Genomic DNA, 15,242 nt, shown 5'->3' with positions numbered 1-15,242 from the left:
GCGGCTGGGCGCTGTGTGTGGCAGGATCTGGCAGGCAGCTCTGGGCCACCACAGCACATGACTGGCCATAGGGGTGCAGGAGTTGCTCCTGTCCACTCCATACCTCCTTGTTTCCAGCCCTATCTCACACCTGTCTGAGAAAGACCCACTGGGCGAGAGCAGGCATAGCTCCAGCTCAGACAGCATGCCTACCCCTCCTTCGTGGCTCCTGGGTGAAGCCTGGAGGAGGGGCGTCCTCTTGCTGCCCTTGCAGTCCATAAGAAGGCCAAATTCCCACCAGAACAGCATGTGCCGTGATGCCCAGTAGCCCTCTGGTCGCCATGCCCTGGGGGTTCACCCAACCCTGCCTGACCTAAGAGCTGCAGCTTGGCTCCTGTGAGCCCCAAGGCAGTTCAAAGGGCAGCAGAGCAGGGTGTTACTGTGTCGATGTGAGAATTCGAGTGAACACTGACAGTGTCCCTGGCCACGGGTCGGAGTGCTGCCCACGGTGCAGGCAGTCCACCTGAGACGATGGGAAGGGACGCTTTGGTAGAGGGTGAGGAGACAGCAAGCCCCTGCTCCCACCCCTGAGGTGGTGTGGCTTCTTGGCAGGGTTTTGGGTCACCTGGGATGAACCTGTTGCTGGGAGCCCCCCACCACGTGCTGCCCGTGCCCCAGTGCCTACGAAGGGTGAGGCAGTGAGGACAGCTGCCTCGCAGGCAGAGGCCAGCCTAGTGGGTGTGTGGGTGTTCACTCACTCCCTGGACTGAGACCATGGGCGGGGCTCAGCCCCACAGCTCTTGTTCAATAACCCAGGCCATGATTTAGTAGGCTGTGTCCAGATGGGCAGGCTGTACACACAGTGGCCCCCAGAGCCCAGGAGCACCGGGCTGGGTCTAACGGCTGCCCACTCCTCCACCCTGCACACCAGCTCCTGTGGCTAGCCTGCACACAGGTGGAGGGCCTTGTCCATGCAAGAAGTGAAATGTTGAAACAATACCCAGTCCTAAAACTGCCATCCACCTAACTGCCAAGCATGGAGCTTCGAAATCACTTGGGAAAATCTAGTCCCTCACATTGATTTCTGATTGAATTTCATTTATGGTTTGTGAAAAATGTCTTGTGAATAAAGAGGCAAATGGATTGGAACCTAGTTAAGCTTTTGTTAACAATGCAGAGACTAACGTGCATTTCTAACACGCCTTTAACACGCTTAAGGCCATGCATTCACCCCTAAAGTTCACCTTCTAACCTGCAGAGGTCACAGGACCCCCTAAAGTTCACCTTCAAACCTGCAGAGGTCACAGGCCAGTCCTTCTTGGGGAGGGGAGCTCGGATGTTGTCGCACTGGGCAGCTGTGACGGTGCTCCCTCCTGTTCCCGGGAGCATTTGGGCACCATTCCGCCCAACCTCAGGCCCCAGCCGCCCTCCCCACAGCCCGTCCCGACGCGGCGGATCCACGTTTCTTGCTTGCGGACTGGGCTGCAGCTGCATTTCTCAGAAACAGGCCCCGCAGGCAGCTCCGGCCGCCTCTCAGCACGCTTGGGACCGGGTCGCGTGAGCCCGCGCAGGCCCGGGGCTGGGAGGCTGGGCTCTGGCTCGGCGGCACCCTCGTGCGTCGGGGGTCCTGTTGCCCACAGCGGCCCTCGGCGGTTCCACCTCGCCCACGGTCAGTGGGCGCCACCGCCGGGCGCGCGATTTGGCCCCGAGTTGCAGGAATCGGCGGCGCGGGCTGGGGCCTCAGAGCCGGACCAGCCCCTTGCGGCGGCCGGGCAGCGGTCAGCCAGTCGGCTTGCCAGAGGAGTCGGGCGGAGCAGGGCGGCGACCACCGGGGCGCTCCAGGCGGCTGGGGGAGCGGGGCTGAGTCCGGGTGGGGCGGTGGGGCGGCCGGGGCCAGGGAGGGGCGGGGGCTGGGGTCAAGGGCGAGGCGGCCCCCGGGGCGGGGGCGGGGCGGCGGTCCAGGGCGACCCAACCGCTGCCTCGAACCTAGCGCCGCGCCGCTGGCCACGGGCGCTTGCCAGGAGGGGCCGCGCCTGTCCTCCCTCCCTCCCTTGGGGACGCCAGGGCCCCCTCTGCGATGTGACCCCCGGGACTCCACTGAGCTCCCCGCCACCGCGCAGGAGACTCCTCCCGCCTGCCGCTCCGCTCCATTCTGGAGCCCGATTCCTGGAGGGATCTGCCTCGAGCCTCATCCTCCGGCGCCAGGGCTGCGATCCCGCGATCCCTCTCTGGGCCCCAATCTGCTGCGTCCTCTCCAGGCTCCACGGACCTGCCCAGACCCGAGGATGTGGACGTGCCACAGCACAGTCCAGCGCAGAGGTCGGACCACAGCCCCTGGGCTGAGTCCCTGCCAGGTAGTAAGTGCCCTGCGGCCTAGGGGACCTAAGAGCGACCAGATCCCCGTGCTCCACTGATTTTGGGTGGCAGGGTGCCCCACCAACCGCCCCCAAGACAAACGGCATTGGGGAAGGACAAGGCCTGTGAAGGATGAGATAATTCCCCTTGACCAAGCTGATCCAGGAAGGAAGGCCAGGATGTACAGGAAGGTTCATCATGACAGATGGAGGGGAGACAGCTAGCAGGCTTAGAACAAGGCAGGTTCCAGTAACCTGGTAAGTACTACGGTGACCGTAGGAAGGTTTCCCACTGAGAGCAGGGGTCTCCTTGGTGCCTGCTGTCCATGCTGTGCAGAGGGAGCCCCAACTCCCAGCCAGCACACCAAGACAGAGAGGAGCACTAGTGTGAGACAGGACCATATTGTTAGCAGAAATAATCCCCTGCTGGGGGCGCAGCTCAGTGGCAGAGTCCTTGCCTTGCTGGGGGGGAACCTTGGGCTCCGGCCCAACCCCCACTGTAAAATAAATATACAGCTTGTTATGCGTCCCCCTGAAACCCCAGAGATGTGGGAGGCTGAACCAGGAGAATTGCAAGGTCCAGTTGGGCAACTCAGCGAGATCCTGTCTCAAAACAAAATTTTAAAAAATATGCTGGGGAGGGCTGGGGTTGTGGCTCTTGCCTCACATGCATGAGGCACTGGGTTCAACCCCCAGCAACCACATAAGTAAACAAAATAAAGGTATTGTGTCCATCTACAACTAAAAATCTTTAAAAATATATGCTGGGGATGTAGCTTAGTGGTAAAGTGCTCCTGGGTGAAACTCCCCATCCCGCCATAAATAAATAAATGAATAAATAAATACCTGCAGCACTCAAAAGACTTACAAGCCACAGCCTTGTGTGGCTTAACGACGTCATCTGTGGACTGGGTTCTGACAGCGACCTCCTACCATTGTGCTGGTACGAGAGAGTTCTGTGATGTTCCCACAGGGACAGAACTGCCTGAGAAAGTGTCCCTGTCACGAAGCAGGGTACCACTGTTTTAGAAGCAAGGTTCTGGCTACAAAACCAACATTCCAAAGTCAATTGCATTTTGTTTGTTATCTTTTTAGAAAATGAAAGTTCATTTGAAAATATAATTTACACATCAAAAATATGATATACCCAGAAAAGAATGTTGCAAAAGATGTGCGAGAACATTCTTCCAGTACCTTCAGTGTCTGTGAGACCCTGCGATGATGTCTCCCTCTTTACTCCAGGGACCTTGGGCTGTTTTCTCTTTAATGACCAGCATTGTTGGAGGTTTATCAGCTTTATTCATCTTTTCACAGAACCAGGTTTGGTGTTTGGATTTCCTGTTACCTAACATGGATTTCCTCCACATTATTTCCATTTCCTGTTTCACAGACTTCATTATTATTTCTCTACTTTCTTCACCTTTATTTGGTGTTCTTTTATGAGTCACTAATTTTCAGCATTTCTCCTTAAACATGCAACTTGCCCAGTAAGCTGTAGATTTCCCTTTGGTGATCAGTTTTGTGCATCTGGGAAATTTTTTGTGCTATATTTTCCTTATTCAGCTCAAAATGTTTTCTGATTTCTACTGTGATTTCTCTTTGACATATAGGTTACAGAGAAGTGTTACTTTACTTTATCATTGCTTCATTTCCAAATATCTGGAGATTTTCCTATCGTCTTCCTGTTACTGAGATCTAATAGAATTCTACCGTGACCAGAGAGCACAGCTTGTGAGGTTTCAGTCCTTTTGAGTTTTAATGATTTACTGGTGGCTAAGAACCTGGTCTATCTTGGTGAATCTGCCACACACCTTGGTGAGAGTGTGCATCCTGCTGTCCTGGGACGTGGGGCTCTGCACAGACTCATTTGGCCAAGCTGGCCGACGGTGTGGTCCCACCTGTATCCTGCTGAGGTCTGTGGCGGAGGCTTTGTCCATCTCTGGAGTCCTGGATTCTGCTGTCTACGCTTTTGGCTTAGTAGTGCGTACTGATGCAAGGCGTCCATGTATGTTCTGGCTGTCCTGGCCCCTGCCATCACAGAACGTTCCCGTTCCTCTCCCATTTCTTGCCTTTATTCCCACACCAGCTATCTTAGGGTTAATGTAAGTGCATCATCTTACAGCTTTTAATTTTCCACCTATTTGTATCTTCTACTTAACTATAATTTTGTTTCTTATTGAGTCTGACAATCTTTATCTTATATTAATCATTCTAAACTAATGGTGTACAAACGGCAAACCATAGCCCTCAAGCTCTGGACCCCGAAGCTGGCCTCTCCCTCTCCATAGAAGCAGTAGGGGCTTGTCTTCCTTGTCACGCACGGTGTCCCCAGCCCAGGGCAGTGCTGGGTTCTGCTCTCACGCTGGCTCGGAGGGCCTCGGGCTCGCTCGGTGATGTCCTTGACTGTTCCCTCCACCTTTCCAACCAGTTGTTTTCCCTCAGCATTCTTGTTATAATTCACTTCCCTTGAGCAAATATTTGCCTGGACTGTGAGGTCTCGTGTGTGGCAGAGGCTCACGTGGGCCTCTGGGGTCCACAATCAGTGCAGGGGAAGTGGCTCTTGGTGAGGAGCGTCCGAGGTCACATGGAGGGAGAGGCAGCTGGTGGGGCTGGTACTGCTCCTGCCCCCCACATGCCCCATGCTCCTGCCATCCCATGGCCCCTCTGCCCTGCCGCGTTCCAATTGTTGCCCACACGGAGCCTGGCAGCAGTAGGTGTCCCTGCGGCCTCACACTTGGGTGATCACCAGATATCCCCTGATTCCTCTAGTGCCCCAGGCCCCCAGGGGCTCCAGGGGACCTGGCCAGTGGCAGGCATGGCTTGCCTGAGCCTTCTGCCCTGCACCTGGGAGGGCACACTCTCCACCAACAAGACATAACAGCAGCCCTCTGTATCAGATCCAGGTTATGCATTGACTGAGGCCCGAGCCCACCCACGGTCGTCAGACCCTAGAGATACTCCCAGACAAGTGGGGTTCTGGGAACAGAGGCAGAGGAGCAGAACACCCAGTGTCTGGGGGTGGGTTCACAGGAACACCAGCCTCTCTGAGCCTAGTCCCCAGATAAAATGAGGAAGAGGCCTCATCCCCCACCACAACGACATTTCAACCACTGCTCAGCCCACAACTCAGCCACTGCTCAGCCACAGCTCAGCCACTGCTCAGCCACAGCTCAGCCACAGCTCAGCCACTGCTCAGCCACTGCTCAACCACTGCTCAGTCACAGCTCAGCCACTGCTCAGCCACAGCTCAGCCACTGCTCAGCCACTGCTCAACCACTGCTCAGCCACTGCTCAGCCACAGCTCAGCCACTGCTCAGCCACAGATCAGCCACTGCTGAGCCACAGCTCAGCCACAGCTCAGCCACTGCTCAGCCACTGGTCAGCCACAGCTCAGCCACTGCTCAGCCACAGCTCAGGCACAGCTCAGCCACTGCTCAGCCACTGCTCATCCACTGCTCAGCCACTGCTCAGCCACTGCTCAGCCACAGATCAGTCCCCAGCTCAGCCAAAACTCAGCAACTGCTCAGCCACAGCTCAGCCACTGCTCAGCCACTGCTTAGACACAGCTCAGCCACAGCTCAGCCACAGCTCAGCCACTGCTCAGCCACTGCTTAGACACAGCTCAGCCACAGCTCAGCCACAGCTCAGCCACTGCTCAGCCACAGCTCAGCCACAAATCAGTCCCCAGCTCAGCCACTGCTCAGCCTCAGCTCAGCCGCAGCTTAGCCACAGCTCAGCCACTGCTTAGACACAGCTCAGCCACAGCTCAGCCACTGCTCAGCCACTGCTCAGCCACTGCTCAACCACTGCTCAGCCACTGCTCAGCCACTGCTCAGCCACAGATCAGTCCCCAGCTCAGCCACAACTCAGCCACTGCTCAGCCACAGCTCAGCCACTGCTCAGCCACTGCTCAGCCACAGCTCAGCCACTGCTCAGCCACAAATCAGTCCCCAGCTCAGCCACTGCTCAGCCTCAGCTCAGCCACAGCTCAGCCACAGCTCAGCCACTGCTCAGCCACTGCTCAGCCACAGTTTAGCCACTGCTCAGCCACTGCTTAGACACAGCTCAGCCACAGCTCAGCCACTGCTCAGCCACTGCTCAGCCACTGCTCAGCCACTGCTCAACCACTGCTCAGCCACTGCTCAGCCACTGCTCAGCCACAGATCAGTCCCCAGCTCAGCCACTGCTCAGCCACTGCTCAGCCACAGATCAGTCCCCAGCTCAGCCACAACTCAGCCACTGCTCAGCCACAGCTCAGCCACTGCTCAGCCACTGCTCAGCCACTGCTCAGCCACAGCTCAGCCACTGCTCAGCCACAAATCAGTCCCCAGCTCAGCCACTGCTCAGCCTCAGCTCAGCCACAGGTCAGCCACAGCTCAGCCACTGCTCAGCCACTGCTCAGCCACAGTTTAGCCACTGCTCAGCCACTGCTCAGCCACTGCTCAGCCACTGCTCAGCCACAGCTCAGCCACTGCTCAGCCACAAATCAGTCCCCAGCTCAGCCACTGCTCAGCCTCAGCTCAGCCACAGCTCAGCCACAGCTCAGCCACAGCTCAGCCACTGCTCAGCCACAGTTTAGCCACTGCTCAGCCACTGCTCAGCCACTGCTTAGACACAGCTCAGCCACAGCTCAGCCACTGCTCAGCCACTGCTCAGCCACTGCTCAACCACTGCTCAGCCACTGCTCAGCCACTGCTCAGCCACAGATCAGTCCCCAGCTCAGCCACAACTCAGCCACTGCTCAGCCACAGATCAGTCCCCAGCTCAGCCACAACTCAGCCACTGCTCAGCCACTGCTCAGCCACAGCTCAGCCACAGATCAGTCCCCAGCTCAGCCACTGCTCAGCCACAGCTCAGCCACAGCTCAGCCACAGCTCAGCCACTGCTCAGCCACTGCTCAACTGTGGGCTCAGCCACCATGTTGGTACCGCCGTCCCTCTGTTGGAAAGTACAGACCTTTCCATCCTCCCCTTCCTAAGGCTTCCATTTTTATTCAGAAGGGCTAAAGCAGGCTCAGTACCTTTGAAGGAAGCCTGATATGGGGAGATGTAAGCACTGGGGTTAACTTGGCCCAGGTCCCTGTTTCCCTGGGTGGGATCTGCTTACATCCTCAGACTCAGTGTCCCCATGTGACTGTGGCGCACCCATGTAGGAGGTCCCCAGGAGACCGGGAGGCCCTGATCTGCATCCTCATGCTGTGCACCAAGGTGTGCTGGAGACTGGGGAAATGGCCACGGTGAGCAGTGCCAGCCCGTCCTCTGTGCCCTGGACCTCTTGGACACACGGTTTTTGCATAGGAGCTTCCTTGTGACGAACGTCCAGGATGCTGGACCCAGGCCAGGTCCCCTGGGCTGCACAGCCATTCCAGCTGTGGCCCCACCTCCGGTAGAGATCAACGACCTCAGGCCTTGAAGACTGGGACACTGGGCCACAGAGGAGGGTGCTGGGTTTTGTCTGCGGCCTGAGGTGTGTGTGCTAGAGGATTTAGGAGGTGTGGCTCCGGGCGAGCAGGGAGACCTGGCTGGGAGGAGCCCCTGCTCCTGGGGGTGGGAAGGCTTTGTTCACATATCAGTCCTGATAGTGCTTCTTCTCAGAAAGAATGCAGGGAGGTTTCCCCAGAGATTGACAGCTTTGTGCACAGGAATAAGTCCCGAGCTCCCTGGTGTGCTGCGAGATCTGACAACGTGGTCCCTGGTCTGTGCCTCTGTGTGGGCGAAGCCTGCATCCTCCTGGATGGCTTTGTGCTTCACCCTCTGCACACTCCTGGAGAACTGGGACAGGTCTAGGCACAACCCCCAGTTGCTGGAGATACTTGCCAGGGGACGAAGTTCCCTTGGTCCAGCTGGTGGGGGCTATGAACATTTCCCTCCAGGCCTGGCCAGGGTTGCTGAAGGGCCAGGTAGTGTGTTGGCCCCCACTGCCTCCATGGCAGCTCAGGCAGGCTGCCCAAGGCGGACGGCACCAGCTGCAGCCCCTCCACTGCACACACAGGGGACCTCTACTCCGCTTCCAGAACAGGTCTGCAGGGAGGGGAGGGCACCTCCTGTCACCACAAAGCTCAGGGAAGTTGGGGTGGGGAGAGAGACTGGCCACAGGCCACTCTGGGGGCCCTGGTAGGGAATTTGTGACCCTATCCAACCCCTGAGGCCCCTGCACAGGGCTGCAGATCAAAGGCCCCTGGCAGACCTCAGGCCTTGTGGTTGGGGCAGCTGGGTCCCTGATCTCCCTGGATCACCAGGACCAGCCCCACCTAGGGCTCTGGTCACCAGGAAGGAAAAGGAGCTGTGAGCCAAAGCACAGGACACTGGGTGGCCACCGGGGCAGCGGCTGCTTACCTGGCAGTGGAAAATTCCCTAGAGAGGAACGCTGCCTCCGAGGAGGGAATTCAGGCCGAGGCGGAGGGCTCAGCTCTCTTCCGTACTCATTAGCCTTTCAGAGCAGAATGTCGCTCACACCAGGCTGCGGGCACTCGGAGGGCAGGACGCAGCGTTCTGCACACGAGGCCCCTTCAGCCTTCTCCGTCAAAGCCGTTGGACAAGAAGCTGACCCTGCCTCATGTTCAGGGACACAGGGAGGACAGGAGGACCTTGGTTGTGAATGGCCTGTGTGGCTCCTTGCTCTGTCCCCTGACCCATCAGAGCTGGAAGACAGGGGTCTTGCCCCTCTCTGCCCTGTGCTGGCCTATGCCTCGTCCTGTGCTGTGGGCCCTGAGGGGCGGGGCTTCCATGGGCGGGTTCCACTCAAGGGAGGGAAGGGAGGGACTCTGAGCCCCTCATCCCCAGGAGCGGCTGGGCAGGCCCTTGGCCACCTTCTCTCCGCAGCTGGGTGTTGGGTTCATGGTGGGTGTGGAGGCTAAAGGGGGCGTCCCAAGGCTGGCTGTGCCCCGCCCCCTGCTCTGGCCCATCTACTCCATCATGGAGGTAGCTCTGGAGCCCCTCCCCGGCCCAGCCCACCGAGACCTCACAGGAGAGCCTGGCCACCTGTGTGCTCACCCCAGGTGGGTACAGGCTGTCCTGGGCCAGCCCTGGTTGGGCTGAGGTCAATTGGGCTATAAAGCAGACGTGGTCGTGCTGGACATAAACCCTGATTTCTTCCCAGAAACGGGAGCAGAGTTTATGGATGTAATACTGAGGCTGGATTAGGGTGCCGCTGCGTCTGAGTCACCTTTAGTGGCCCTGGGAGGGCGTGGTGGCCACTCCCCGCCCCAGCAGCCCACCTGGGCGAGGCAGCCACGTCTGTGGTCTGGGGTAGAAGACCATGTGCCAGTCCAGATGCATTTCACCAGCAGCTGTAGCCAAGCCCTGGGGGACGCAGGTGGCCAGACCTGAAGGCCCCACAGCTGGCGGCCAGGAACACGGGCGGCCAGTTTAGATTTCAGGAATAATATTTTCAAAAATCAATCTCATGCTTCCGTTGTTTGGGCTCATGAAAACAGGGTGTTTTCCTTGGATGAGGCGCAGGTCTGCTCCCCTCCCCGGCAGAGCGGCCTCCTCACGGCGCTGGATGCAGGCTGGTGCGCCATTCCTAGCCAGCCTTCCCTTCCCTGGTCTCGAAATGCCTGGGCGTCTGTCACAGTAACTGGTTCTGGTGTGGACGGGGCCCGAGTGCTGACCTGGGGCTGGCGAGCTCGCCACAGCCCTGGCTGGAGAAGCAGGCTCCAAGCCTCCGAGGAGGCAGGTCCCCTGTCCAGGCGGCACCCAGACCACTGTGCGGCAGCACAGTGGACTGATGCAGCCCTGTGGACTCTTTCGCGCTTCTCTGCATTGAATGTGCTCATTGTTCTGCTGATTTCCCTGTTTAGAGACTGGGTATTTTACACACAGAAAAATAACAGCGCCGGCGCTCACTGCGGCGTCCCACCTGGGCTTCACCTGATACCCTGGGAACCCAGTGACCCAGAGCCTGGCTAGCATTGTGCCCCTAATCCCATTTTGAAGCAGGGAAGCTGAGGACTTTGGCGGCTGGCCCAGGGCCACAGAGCCAAGGCGCAGCTGACCCCCACTCTGCCGCGCTTGCTGGGGCTTCCTGGACCCACCACCTTGCCTTGGGGAGTTGCTTAACCTCTCTGTTCCCGGCTTCCCCGTCGTCAGACGGTGGGAGTGACTACCTTGCCAGCCCATCTGCTCCCTGGGAAGTTCCCGCCCAGGGTCAGTGGATGCAGCGTGGGCACCTGTGTGGGCAAGTGGCTGCCCTGTGTGGGAGATGGGTGGGGCTCTCCAGGTGCATGGAGGCTGCTTGCTATGGTCCCAGTCGAGGCACTGCCGGGGTGAGGGCCCCCCAGAACAGCCAGAATGCTCACACCCACCCCAAGTCTAATGGGCTGGTGGGCCAGGGAAACGGGTGCTGGCAGGGAGTTGGTTTGTTCGTCCAGATGCCCCCAGGGCCAGTGCTTGGCCAGGGGTTGGCCTCAGTCATTGTCCCAGCCCGGCACACCACACCTGTGGTTACCCCCACCCCGCGTCACCCCATGGCAGAAACGTTGTGTCTCCCCAAACCCCGGGCAGCTGAGGGAGAAGCAGGGTCCAGCCGGCAGGCGGCTGTTGGGGTGGTTCTGGTGACCACGCTGTCCTTGAGCAGCATGCAGAGCCCGTTGGGACGCCAGGCACAGGACAGCAATAGGGAAGCTGCGTTCTGCCCACCCTCCTTGCGCGAGGCTTGCCTGGGTGTCCAGAGCCCTGCAGTGGCAGACGCTCTTCTGGCCAGATGCGCGGGAAGGAGAGGCCTCTTGCCACTCCATTTCAATCTGGGCTGGTCAGGCGACTTCACATGTTTGCTGCAGAGCAGAATCGCTTTATCATCAGTGCTTCTGTGCCCACAGCCACGAGGGGACATGCCTTGTGTGATGGCCAGGGTCTGGACTGGCCAGCAAGGTGGGGCTGGAGGGTGCTCAGCGTGTTCCTGAAGCCCATAGGTCCGGCTGTGACCAGCGGAGGTCAGCAGCGGTGTCTGAGCCATCAGTGCTGGCCCGGGAGACAGCCTGCTCCCAAGCCAGCTCTGCCACTGAGTCCGGAGGTGGGACCAGCGGGGAGTGGAGGGACTCAGTGCCCGCGTCTGCGGGGAGAGCCATCCTCGGCAGGACGGAGGCTCCGGCGAGCGTCCTGCAGCTGGTGCCTGTGGCTGCATGTGTGACAGGCTGGTTCCACGTCTCTAGAGCGGGGACCTTGGTGGGAGCCAGCCCCGCGCCCCTGTGCCCCGGCGCACGCGCTGACTCTGCTGGCGCACCTGCCCGTAACTCCCTCCTTCCCCCCGTGCTTGTTCCTCTGGGGTACTGTGCTCGGAGGGAGGTCCGCTGGCTCTGCCTCCCCCAAGGAAGAGGTCACAGCTCCCCACAGCTCTGGCCTGAGGACTCCTGCTCGGACCTTGCTTGGGGGAAGGGTGTGCTGGAGACCCCCTTCCACACGTTCCTTTTCCTCCGCACCCTTGGAAGGCCACGCCTGGGCTCAGAGCCCCCACCTCCTGCTGGCGGCAGGGCCATAAACCCACGTGCCTCCTCTGGCACCCTGGCCTCTCCGGACTCTGGGACGGGCTGGGAGGGCCCCGTTTATGACAGGCCCTATTCCTGCCTCTCCTGTGACCACAGCCTGTCTGCAGGAAGGGAGCTGCCCGCCTGGAGCTGCCTGGCTTTGCAAGTCACTGCGCCGACCTTGCCTCTGGGGCCCCATGTCTGAGTGGAGAGAGAGGCTGCTGTGGGCAGGAGGGCCCTGCAGGCCTGGCCTGGGCCGCCTGTGTAGACAAGCCTCGCCAGGCTGGCATGCAGGGTGGGCAATGACACAGATGCTGGCAGACCATGACCCCAGGGCCACTCCAGTGCCGCTGAGGAAGCAGAACAGGCCTGGGGTGCCAGGACTGGGACCCCACCTGCAGCAGAACCTGCGTGCAGTCTGGGGTCGCAGCTCCCCTCCCGGTGACCTTGGCGTCCCGCAGTGAGGGAAGGCCTTACTGGTGCTGTCCTGCCTCCTCATTAAATCCTTATCGAACAATGGCCGCAGCGCGAGTGAGATATTGCGGGCGTGGAATTACATATTAACTCGTGCTAATTAATGTTTATGGTACAGGGCGCCATGCGAGGCTGGCCACAGCCCGACAGCGGCTCCGGTCCAGAGCGGCTCCACTGCTCGCCAACTCAGGCCGCAGGGCTGGCCTGCCCGGACAGCTACCTCCCAGACCCTGGCCCCCCAGACTACGGGGGCCCCATCCAAGCCCCTACCAGTCCCTCTAGGAGCTGCCCGGACCCCTCTGTGGCTTCCTCTCTGAGGGCAATGGGGAGCAGGAGGGGGGACCCCAAGCTGGGCCTCTGACTCCACACCAGCACCCTCCTCCTCTGGTGGTGGAGGACTGTCTTGCCTTCGTCCACCCAGAAATGTACTGCCTTGACCTCCACCTTTGGCCCTTCTTGATCTGCCCCCGCAGCAGCTCCCCAGGGTTGCCCACTGGTGACCTCCCATGGCTGGGGCAGGGCTGGCCTCACTGTCCGCCCTCTTCCCTGCCCTTCACATCCCAGGGTCGGGCAGCCTCCCTCCGGCCTCTCCTGGAGCCCTCTCTCAGGCCTCGGGGTCCTCCCTGGGCCTGCTGCCCTCCTGCTTGGCAGTGTCAGGTCCACCAACAGGGCTGGGTTCCAAGAGCGCCACCAGCACCACCGTCGCGCTGGGTGGTGAGCACACCGGGAGAGCCAGGGCCTCACTCGCAGGCTGGGCAATGCGGGCCCTGCGGGCACTGTGGCCTGCCATGCCCAGCAGGGATCTCCCAAGCCCAGGCCTGCCACAGGCCCACCCTAGATGGCGTGGGGGGACGACTCCCGAGCAAGACCCCAGGGTGGCCAGGAGCTTCAGTGGGGACAGAGGCACCAGTGCCAGAGTGGAGCACACAGTTCACCCTGCAGCGTGGACGAGGCCGAGCCACAGTGGTGCAGCCCAGCCCTGGAACCAGGACACCACTGCCTGGCTTTGGGAAAGGGCAGGAACCTCGGGAGAGAAAGGCCTGCACCAGCTGCCGGCCAAGGAGACCGCACCTGGCTACCCAGCGATGCTCTGCCCTTGAGGATTGGGGCTTCTGTAAGTGGGGTCCCGACTCAGAAGAGCAGCTTGCAGTTTCCAGGAGCTAAGCTGCAGATGGTGGGGCCACTTCTCTTCACAGAAACCTCCAGAGAGGCAGGGGCCGTCCCCCACCACGGGCAGGCCAGAGGCTACCTCCTGCCTCCGTCTCTGTGGGGAGGGGCTCTGACCTGCACGCCCCTGGCAGCTCCCACACACGATGTTCCCAGGGATGCTGGGAGGCGCCTGCAGCAGGGAGCTCATAGCACCGTCCTCAGCACAGGGCCTGCCCAGGCCTCCAGGCCACACCGCGGCAGGCCCTCCTGCTGCAGGACATGCCCGGCCTGTATCCCTGGATGGGGTGAGAGCTGCTGCACTGACCTTGTCCCCCGAGGGGCAGTCCCACGGGCATTCAGAGCAGGGAAAGGGCCAGGCTCTCCTGCCCTGGGCCTGCTGGTGCCTTCCAGCCCTTCCAGGAGTGGCCACCAAGGTCCAGATGGGAACCAGAGAGAGGACAAGGACATCTGAACCCCACAGGCTTTGCAGGGCACCACAGGTCCCTGGAGGGTTTGCTCCATCTAGTTGCCTTTTTCTGGTGTGACAGCCATTTGTCTTGTTGCAAAAGCCAGGTGGACTCCTGGTTGGACACAGCCACAGAGAGCTCAGGCAGGCAGCGGTGTTTCCAGGTGGCCACTCAAGACAAGGTGGGGGGGGTCAGAGTGTTTCCCACGCTTGGCACACAGCACGGGACGTGCCGTGGGGCTGAGCACCTGGGGTGATGCTGCTGGTTGGCTGCTTTCCTGCTGCAGGTCATGCCCTAGGGCCCAGTCCAGGTAAAGGGACTGTGCTGGACACTGTAGCACCAGGACAGAAGCACTCCAGTGGGAAGCAGGTGTCCAGGGCAGGGTAGGCTGGGCCCAGGATAGTACACAGGTTACCCCAGCCAGCAAGACGCCTTCCATCCATGGACATGGGTGGGCAACCTGTGGCCTTTGATGCTGCCCATCCTTCTCCTGCCCAGTCTCCTTCTCCAATGCCCTGTCCCACTGCAGGACTCTGGAGCTCTTAGAGGGTGGGGTTAGGGAAGGGCTTCTTCCCTGGCTGCTGAGGTGGACATTACTGCCAGCTGCAAGTGGGTGACCCCTTGTGAAGTCCCAAGCAGTCTCCTTGGATGGGCACAGGGTCTAATCTGCATTTCTGCTCTGTACCACTCTAGGGGTGCATGAGGTCTTGTGCAAGGTCCCTGCTGGTGGGGCACTTGGGAATCCACCACAGGCCTCAGCTCATCAGCTTCTGGGCAGTGGACACAGAAGCCCCAGGTTCAGACAGTTTGGAGGTCACAGTGTCAGGAGCGCAGGTGCTGAGACCTGCTGGAAAGGATGCTTAGCCCTTAGCTTGGCTCCACCGAGCATTCAGAGCAAGCACAATCCCCAAACGGCGTCTGCTCACTCTGTCCACTTGAACTACCAAATTCCAAAGTGTCACCAGTGAACTGGGCCTCCAGGAGCCCCAGTGCATTCAAGAGCCAGAGCCGGCCCTGCATTCTGCCTCGCTGGCCCCCATCCTGTCAGGGCCTCTAGCAGGGCAATGTGGGCAGAGGAACCTCTGGGATAGTGGGCAGCACTGCTTCCACTAGGGTCCTGCTGAGCAGGAGCTGTTCCGGGCCCTCAGCTGGTGTGGCCAGCGCTGGGGATGGGGAAGATGTTGAGAGGTCTGTGCAGGCTTCCCTCCCCATGCAGAGGAAAGGCCAGGCAGAGAACGGGCAGCTCCCAGGGGACTGCTGGGGAGATGGGCACAGGGTGGGCACAGGGCAGGCCAGCCCCAGCCTGCAGGCTGGTGGGCCTGGTGTGGTGTGACTCCGGGTGTCTTGTTAAGAGGA

The sequence above is a fragment of the Sciurus vulgaris genome (genome assembly GCF_902686455.1).
Source record: "Sciurus vulgaris genome assembly, chromosome: 6".
Classification (NCBI taxonomy): Eukaryota; Metazoa; Chordata; class Mammalia; order Rodentia; family Sciuridae; genus Sciurus; species Sciurus vulgaris.
This window is presented reverse-complemented; position numbering follows the sequence as displayed.